General features: G+C 40.0%; 1 long non-coding RNA gene across 1 annotated transcript; it reads right to left on the bottom strand.

Annotated features, from left to right (window-relative positions):
• Positions 1-514: 514 nt before the first annotated feature.
• LOC124993531 (uncharacterized) lies at positions 515-6,202 on the bottom strand. The gene is made up of 2 exons (XR_007110328.1): positions 5,945-6,202; positions 515-791 (listed from the first exon to the last, which is right to left on the bottom strand). It is a non-coding gene; the product is annotated as an uncharacterized LOC124993531 (long non-coding RNA).
• Between the last annotated feature and the right edge of the window lie 3,175 nt (positions 6,203-9,377).

The following is a 9,377-nucleotide window of genomic DNA, read 5'->3' as shown; positions in this document are numbered from 1 at the left end:
TCTCAAGCCCTCTGCAGATGTTAGATACCATTGCCCCAAAGCAGGGTTTAGTTGTAGGTTCAGTTTAAAATGCAAGTCTTATTGTTTTCAGTCAGGGTGAAGCTAACAGATTGGGAGACAACTGCCAGTGTGTTACGCTGGAGTTTCCCAGAGGAAGAAGCATGCCACCCACCCAGGCCACACAGAGAAGCAGCAGCCTCAGGAGCAGGAGGGAGCACAGGGAAGCCATGGGGGACCCACTTTCTCGTGGATTCTGTTGGATGGAGAGAGATTTGCAGGGCAGGCAGAACTAGGACTGACTAATTCCAGCACCCTTGGGTCTTGGGTCTGCTTCAGTGGTCTGCCCCTGGACCTTGAGTGGATTCAGCAGGTGAATTGTGGGCCAGAGTGTAGGAGTCTGGTAAAGTGGGTGTGTGGGGTGTGGGCCCCGAGGGGTAAACCTGCACATACATGCTGCAGATGGACTTTCCTGTTTCTCAGAACTGACCAACCACAGCAGGAACATCTCTCTAGGAACAGTTAAGCCCCAGATGTCAAAGAACAAGAAACAGGAAGAATCAAAAGGAGTGATTAACAGAGATCTGTTTCTCGGATGTGTCAGAACGAAGAGGGGAAATCATGAAAAGAACCATCCTTGTCAAGCTGAGCCACGGAACTGGGGAACTGCAGGACGCTGGCTGCATCTCTTGTGTCTAGAGCTTCGTGTCCTGAAGTCTGAGACAGCAACTCCAGTTCCATGTCGCCTCCTCTTGTCGGCAAAACCTGAGCCAGCCCAAGTCCTCGCTTTGCTTCTGCTTACGATAACAATACTAGAGTTAGGATTTAACAAGTAGCGAGTTCCTTTTAAACTTTTTTTCTTCATGGTCCCTACCTTCTTTCTCTTCTTGAATTTATTTTTACTTCTCCACATTACAACAAAAATGAGCTCATAAAAGCACAAACCTGTTCATGTCTTTCCCTTGCAGACGGTGGTCTCCTGGGTGGTAGGAAGTGCCGGCACCTTCAGCCTGGCCTGTGTAGCGGGTGGCTGCCCTGAGGCCTCCTCGCCTGATGACCGCCACTCCTCCCACTGTGCCCACCCTGCGTCCTCATCATTTCCTCTTCCCTGTCTGTGCCCATCTTGCTCCTCTTCCCTTGCTGAACCTTGTGTGCATGGCCATCGCTGGCAGATACGTTCTCACCACCAGCCCTGAAGAGTTGCATTTGTCTTCCAAAACTTAGTAATGTATTGAAGAAAGTCTTTGTGGACCTGCCCCATCAGGTCTGAACCTCTGAAATTCACTGTCATAACTGCCCAAACTTCTGTCTTACCATAATTGGAAGTCTGTTTGTTGACTTATACATTCTATAAAGTTAGTATCTATATCTATCATCAATTCACAATTCCCAGTACAGAACGCCTGACATAGATTTGGAAAATACCTTCAATATTTACCCCCAAATCTTTCAAACTTTTTTTTTTTGGTCTTCCAGTGCTGGAGACCAACACTCTAGTGTTGAGCTATAATCGCCATCCTTTCAAAATTTGATTTTTGACACGTTCTTGCTAAACTGTGCGAGTTGACCTTCAAATTTTGATCTTCCTGACTCTGCCTCCCGAATAGCTGGAATTACAGGCGTGTACCACTACACCATGCCTTTTCTAAATGTTTTTAGGTTTTAAGTTTAAAATTAGTTTCTTCTTTCACCATGATCCTAGAAAATTTTTCTTGAATATATCCTGGGATCCAAAGGCTTTGGCACACTAATATGATATAGTAAAAATTTATACTTCATAGAAGTATTCCAAGAATGTAATAAAATCATGCTTGTGAAAACATTGTGCAAATGGCAATGTATTATAAAACTGTAATGCATATTATCACAAAGAGTGATTCAGTGATGCTTTTTGTAAGATTTAGTCTTAGTTCAAGTCTTCAGCTCGATCATTTCCATAATTGCTCATTTCAATGAGATTTATTTCAAGATAATTAACAACTGACACAAGAACACAGTCTATGGCCTTTAGGCCTAGGGTATGGGAAAAAATAGTCTGCTATGGAGAATGGACTTAGTACCTGAGTCCTTTAGTCCCCTTCTAAGTGAGATGAGCAGACAAGAAGAATGTCCCTTCAGTAGAGTCCATCAGGGGTAGCGCTCTTCAGGTGAGCTTGGAGGTGTGAAGCTCCTGTATATAGTAGTATAGAACATCTAAACCCAGAGGAATGACATCTGAATAAAAATATTCACAAAGGCATTTAGGTTTAAGTATTTGAAAGGTCACATACCTTTGCCCTACTCATATTTGTGAGAAGAAAAAGGATGAGTCAATTGGGGCCATTATTCTGTAGTAACAAATGAATCCGTCATTTTAGGGGATCTAACAAGGAAGCTTGACTTCGCGTTCTTGTTACACCTGTGGATTGCCTTTGACTCTGCTCCCTGTCCTCTTTATCCTGGATCAGGATGAAGGGAAGTTCCTTCTTAGGTCTTTCCAGCCCTGAGGTAGATGAGTTAAGGTACCTGATGGGACCATATGTCACATGTGTTTTGTCCTGGGCAGTGATACAGGACTAGAATGACATGTGCCTCTTACAGGCAGAGACATTGGGAGCCACCATTGGGGAATGACACAGTTCTTCTGCAGAAACCACAAGTGGTTTGAGCACAATCAATTAGACAGCAAATGAGACCATGGATTTAAGGTGGCACATCACTGGATTTGGAACAGGTAGACAGAAAATAACACAAGAAATTTTGCTTGGACGTTTTGAGAACTTTTCTTTTGATAACTTTCCCTGCCAAACATAAAAGCCAGTGGTGCACAATGACAGTATTAGTCTTGAGCCAAGGACTTGGTGGAACCTTGTAGGGAGCACACTAGCCGCTGAAGGCCTTTTGCCTTCAGGCGTTTGCTACACCTTCCCCTGCAGGGGCGGTTGCTCTGCCTCATCTCAGGAACTTCTCAGAGCACTCAAGACTTCTTCTTCAGCCTCCTCTAGAGGCCTTTCCTGGTGTCCTGGTGTCCACAGTATGGAAGGTGGACCCTGACTCACAGCTCTCCAGACTTGTCAGGCAGCTACTGCTTGAATGTTTGTCACTCTCCTGTGCACTCTCAACACGCATGATGTCATCTGGAGTGAAAATTAATTCTTTGACAGAAAAAAGGAAAAGCAAAATCCAAAACACTTAGATATTACAATGGTGGATCGAGGGGCACAGTACACCATCATGATAGAATGATTAAAGGAAAACACACTCATATGACCCTTGGAGGAGTAATATTTTAAAAAGAGGCCGAGAAACACTGAACTTGATGAAATTATTTTAAATCCATAAAATCTGATAAGCTTCCTTCCTGGTGCCTGGCATCTGCTATGGGGATGATAAGTTAGAATGAGTGCATGAATGAAGGCCATGTTGGAAATCTTTGGATAAAGTAAGACCGATTGAACTAGATCTCGATTCTTGAAATGACTGCCTAATCCGGACGAGGGTCAGTTCTATGGGACACATGAGCCCCAGTCTGGAGGAGACAAGGCTGCAAATGCAGGTGTGGGAAGTCAGTGATGGCAGAAGCAAGAACCAGCCAGGAAAAGAGAGGTGAATTGTTGTGAGCTCCTACAATCCCTTCCAGCTCCACCTGTCTACACTGATAGTGGCCCTGCCAACTGCTTTATAAGTAGCAATGAAAGGAAGCAGAATTTGAGGTGGTAATAAACTGATTCATGTAAACTCAATTGTTGTTGGCACGATGTGAAAGGATAGCTATCCTGTTGTATTCAAAACAGTCCTGCCCTGCATGATGGTACATGCCTGTAATCCCAGCAACTCAGGAGGCTGAGGCAGGAGGATCACAAGTTTGAGGCCAGCCTCAGCAACTTAGCAAGGTCCTCAGCAACTTAGTGAGACCCAGTCTCAAAAAAAAAAAAAGGAAGAGATGTGGCTCAGTGGTTAAGTACCCCTGAGTTAAATTCCTTGTCCCTAAACAAACAATCAGGAGTTTTTTTTTTTTTTTTTTTTTTTTGGGTACTGGGGATCGAACCCAGGGCCTTGTACTTATAAGGCAAGCACTCTACCGACTGAGCTATCTCCCCAGCCCCCAATCAGGAGTTTTGATATGGCAAATGTTCTCATCCGCGAGGGCTTTAAAATTTAATGAGTGGTTTTCCCTAAATGGTTTAAAGATTTCCTGATGGTAATGTCACCTTAGGTAATGTCACTGATGATAATGTCACCAGTTTTTTTTTTTTTTCCTTAGGGGGGAAAAATAATCTTTTTGAAAGTGACAATTTAGTGCAATGGAAACTTCCCTGGGGCAGGATGTGGGAAATTTGTATTTTCTTCCCTTGTGGCTGCTGTGACCACACTGGTGTCTGAGCAAGTCACTTCACTCCTATGCTCCCAGCCTTGCAGAATAAGGATTTTAGCAGCAGAAGTGAATGCCAGTTCTGTGGTAAAAGCTGAGACCCCGCTCTGAGCAGGGAGCAGTGCCGAGCGTCCTGGGCAGCCTCTCGCCCAGCGTTCAGCTCTGTCACTAACAGGCCCTGGTACACAGAAAGTGTGCTTCGGCCACTTTTCCTGCAACATGATTTTTTATTTTTTACCTTCTCTCAATCCCCACTTTTTGCAATCATGTTTTCAACTCAAATATGTCTCTAGACCAAATTTTGTTGCCATTATTATTTCAATATTTAACTTGTAAAACTACTATAAACTTCATTAAGAATATTTGAAAAATCAAGAGAAATATATCCATCATTTGAAAAAGAAACTAATAAGAAATCACAGGGGCTAGGGAGATAGCTCAGTTGGTAAAATGTTTGCCTTACAAGCACAAGGCCCTGGGTTCGATCCCCAGCACCAGAAAAAAAAAAAAAAAAAAAAAAATCACAAAGATATCCAAACAAATGAAAAGGAACAATATGATTACTAATATCCAAACTAGTAAAAAGTAGTTCCAAATCTGGATTTTCCCTTACAGTTTTTTTCTATGTGTATATGCATAACCTGTATACATAGTTCAATAGAAGCACTAATTTAAAAAACAATTTTACGTATTATTTTCCCTCCCAGCCCATTCTATGTGCATTTTTTATATACTTATAAACAAAATGCATACGCAGTTTTTCTCTACATTTCCATTTTAAACATTGTAACAGAATTATCCTCTGTATTTGCATACTCTGGTCCTAATTAACATTGGCAATTTTTGCACACATTGCAGAATATGTTTATTGTAGAATTTATTTTTCCACTCCCTTCTTGACAACTTTGGTTGCTCTTGTGTTTTAGACGTCACATACAAGTAAGAGCTTTATCTTTCATATTTTCTTTACACAAATACTCAGAAATAGAAAGACTGAAACAGATGTTGATATGACTTTCATAGTTTCAAATATTTTTCAAAATCATGTATAGCACACATGGCCCACTCACTTTATATTTACCAGAATTGAGTTCTACATTTATTTAAAACAAATACACACTCAACAGAAAAACAACTCTATTTTGACAAAAGCTATTGAAGTTTTAATTCCTTATTTTTATCAGATACATTTGCAATGTACTAGATCTCTGGGTCAGGAGGAGAGAATTGAGATTCTCACACCAAGTATTGATAATACTATCAAGATAAAATGAATTGTCATTTTATTTAGGAATTATTTTCAAGATTCAGTATGTGATTCCATTGGGCCTCCAAGATCTCTCTTAATAATTCCACAACCTCTCCCTGTGGCCTGGCTTGGAACCACTGAAATGCTTCTTCACACGCCTGTGAAAATCTATCTCCTAGTAAGTTTGAGCTGGAGGCATCTTTGCATCCCAAGGCAACTCATGGCATGCATTTTAAAGACTCAGAAACTGACGTCAAATCGATTCCTTCTTGTTGAGGCAAGCGTACACTGGTCAAGCAGCCATGCACATTCCAACTTGGTTTAAATATGTCTAGACTTTTACTCACATTTGTGCCTGACGATAGAGAATATGCCCATATCTACTCTTCCATATTAGAGACACAGTCTGGATGCTATTGCCATCTCCTTCCATCCCTCGATTCACGCTGTATGGAGAGAAATGACAGGAACCAAGCATCCACCCAGCAAGGTTGGCACAAACCAGAGAACGACAGGAATATCAAAGCCCACTCGATTCCTGTGAGTCACCACCAGGCTGAACCATCTTGTGTTTTTCCACCTCGTTCTTCTTAAAGTCACCCCTCCTGATGTTATTCAACCATATTTATTAACAATGACTGAGCTGTGGACAGATTCTGATAGCTCTGAGTGTCCCACCAGGAGGGAGAAATAGCACTTTCTCTTGTCACGAGTCTGGCTGGTTTTCCATCAGCCACCCACAGGCCTGTCCATCTGGTCTACTGTCCACGTTGCTCTGACTGAATAAACAATTAAATGGTCAAAGTATTTTGTTTCCTGTATGAAATTCATTTTAAAAATTCAAGTCTAGAATATTCTTCTAATTTAGTAGAGAGTGTGCCTACCCTAATTATATTTCATGATGTGCAAATTGATTCCAGCATCAGAGGGATTTTTCTCCAGGTTTTCTTAAGCACACCAATGTTCCACTTATTTGTATATCTTTTTCATTTTTTCTTTATATTTCTTTTCATCATGTAACCTACTTGTTGATAATCAATTTCAGAGCAAGAAAAATGTTTCTTCGAAACCTGATTAGATGTCTTCTAAATGAAAATATTTTTGCTAAAGTCTGATACTATTCAATAAAATAGATAACTTCTCTTTTATCATATTTCCAAGGGCCAGCAGAAAGCTATTTAACTGAACTACTGTTAGTTAAGGTTGTGCATATTAGCAGAGAGCTTACTGATTGAGGAACTGTTCTCGAGAGGTCAGCTGACATTAGCACTAAATGTCCCTAGTATTTGAACTTGTGAAAGTGACCTTGTCTTTCTATCCTCGAACTCCACATCTTTCAGTTGGTAAGGATTATCCCCCACTCAGTGTTAAAATTGAATCCATCATTGCATACCTAGCAACTTAGGGTCTGTTATAGTTCAGATATGGAATATTTCCCAAAGGATCATGTGTTGAAGGCTTGGTTCCCAATGCAACAATGCTCACATGTGGGACTTTTAGGAAAAGAATGAATCATGAGATCTTTGACCTCATCAATGGACTAATTCACAATGTATCCATCACTGAAGAGACAACTGGGAATAAGTGGAGCCTCCAGAAGGTGGAACCCAGTTGAAGGGTCCTTGGGGTGTACCTTTAGGAATTACATGCTTTCCTCTCTCTCCTCTCTCTCTCTCTCTGTCTCTCTCCCTCTCTCACCTTCCCATCTGACATAAGGTGAGTAATTTGCTCCACCACATCCTCCCTCCCTACCATCAGATTCAGCATTACCACAGGTCCTGAAAAATAGAGTCAACTGACCGTTAACCGAAACCTTTGAAATTGTGAACCCAAATGAATATTTTCCCCTTTAATATTTTGTCACAGCAATGGAAAGCTAACCCCAACATAGTGTCTTCCCTAAAATATTTCAGCGCTCATTAAATAGTAACAATAATTGTCTTGGGAGGATTTTATTAAACACACATGTGGTTATATACACAAACACATATATACACACACATATCCTTCTATCCCAACCCCTTTTTTCTGCTCATCTTCCTTATTTTCCATGATCTAATTCCCCCTAACTGCTTTTAGCTGTGAAACAGTTTTAAATGCGTTAACACATTTGATTTTTCTACAGATCTTTGTGGTGTTTACCCGCACTTTGACAGATGAATTAACTGAGATTTTCATGATGATAACAGAAAGCCCCAGGGCCACCAACATTTGCATCTTCAGAACTAATTATACACATGACTTTGGAGAAATCACTCCTTCTTCGAATCAATATGCTTGCCTCTGGGGGAAAAGAGTTCATCTTTCTTAAGGTATATTGAAGATTAAATGTATTGAACATAAACTATAGAGAGCTATACAAATATTCTGATTCTTATGGGACTTAATAGAAGTGGAAGTTCTAAAATACTATGAAGTATTTTGATGATAATAATAATGGTGATAATGATGGTGGTAGATGATAACGGTGGTGGTGATTGATGGTTATCATCATAATGAGGGTGGTGATAATCATGATGATGATGACGATGGCGAAGGTCATGATGGGATGATGATGGGGTTGATAATGATGGTGATGATGGGGTCAATGATAGTGATAATGTTGATGCCTTATCCATATCTGATTCACAATTCCAGGTCTCAAGTCATTGATGTCTCAACTTCTGTGAACAAACTCTAGATATAATGATCTTTTTTAGCACCTTTGAGTAGTCCAGACTATCACCAAACAAAAATACTCATGCCACATGAAAATGGAGCTCTTGGTTGTCTTAATATCATCTCCTTTCTCTCTCCTGAACTTTTCACTTTGGCCTTTGAAAACCTTCCTGAATTTCTTGGTTCTTAATTTTATGACCTTGCTTATCAAACTTTTTGTGCAACTTCTCAATTATTGTGAAAGCATGTATCGCAATTCCTAATACTTTTCTAAATGTTTGTTAGATTGTCATATTTTGTTTAAACATCTATAAACACTAGGAACTCACTACCCCATGAGATGACCTTTTATGTACTGCACAAATCTCCTTATTGCAGGTTAAAAATATATTTTCTTTTATAGTGATGTTTTCTTCAGTGTGGAATGATCTTTCTTGCTTCTCTGCTTTCTGTAAACCTTTCACTCTTTAAGTTTCAGATCTGAACCCCTAATAGACTGAAGTATTCCTCCTTCTCTGAGATCTCCATACATGAAGGTGGGGGCTTGATTAGAGCTTGTGTTAGATTGTGAATTTGTGCATATAACAACAAAAAAGGTAGAAAAACATTGCTTTATTTTTTTCATCTAAATGATACCTCAGAATGGTGCTGGACACACATAGCCTGCATATCTTTACTGCACGGGAATAAATGAATGACCAAATTGAATGCATGAATGAATGAAAGAGAAAATTTCTCCTTAAGAGTGACTTCTATGAAAATTAGTCACAGCATTTGGAAAATCTGATATTTCCTTCAGAGTAAATTAAACAGAAAAAATATGCCAATGTACATACTAAGTATATTCTTTATCCATTAGACCATAATGTGTAAGGTGACCTCTAATTTAAAAATGATACTTTAAAAAGTACAAAATGATATTCATAAAGTTTTCAATATAAAAATGCCACTAGAATCTCCTTCTGCGCTATGAAGCCACTGAGCTAGATTAAGTCTGACATTAGCAAGAATTTTAACAAGTCATTACCCGGTGGCATCATGGATAAGACTCAGGAACTTCAGCTCCTCAAACACCAACAGGATAACACAGGTTTTAATAAGACCAGAAAAAGCCCAAAGTAT

Source organism: Sciurus carolinensis, chromosome 1 (assembly GCF_902686445.1).
Source record: "Sciurus carolinensis chromosome 1, mSciCar1.2, whole genome shotgun sequence".
Lineage (NCBI taxonomy): Eukaryota > Metazoa > Chordata > Mammalia > Rodentia > Sciuridae > Sciurus > Sciurus carolinensis.
Note: the sequence above shows the minus strand (reverse complement) of the source record. Positions and strands in the feature narration are given on the sequence as shown.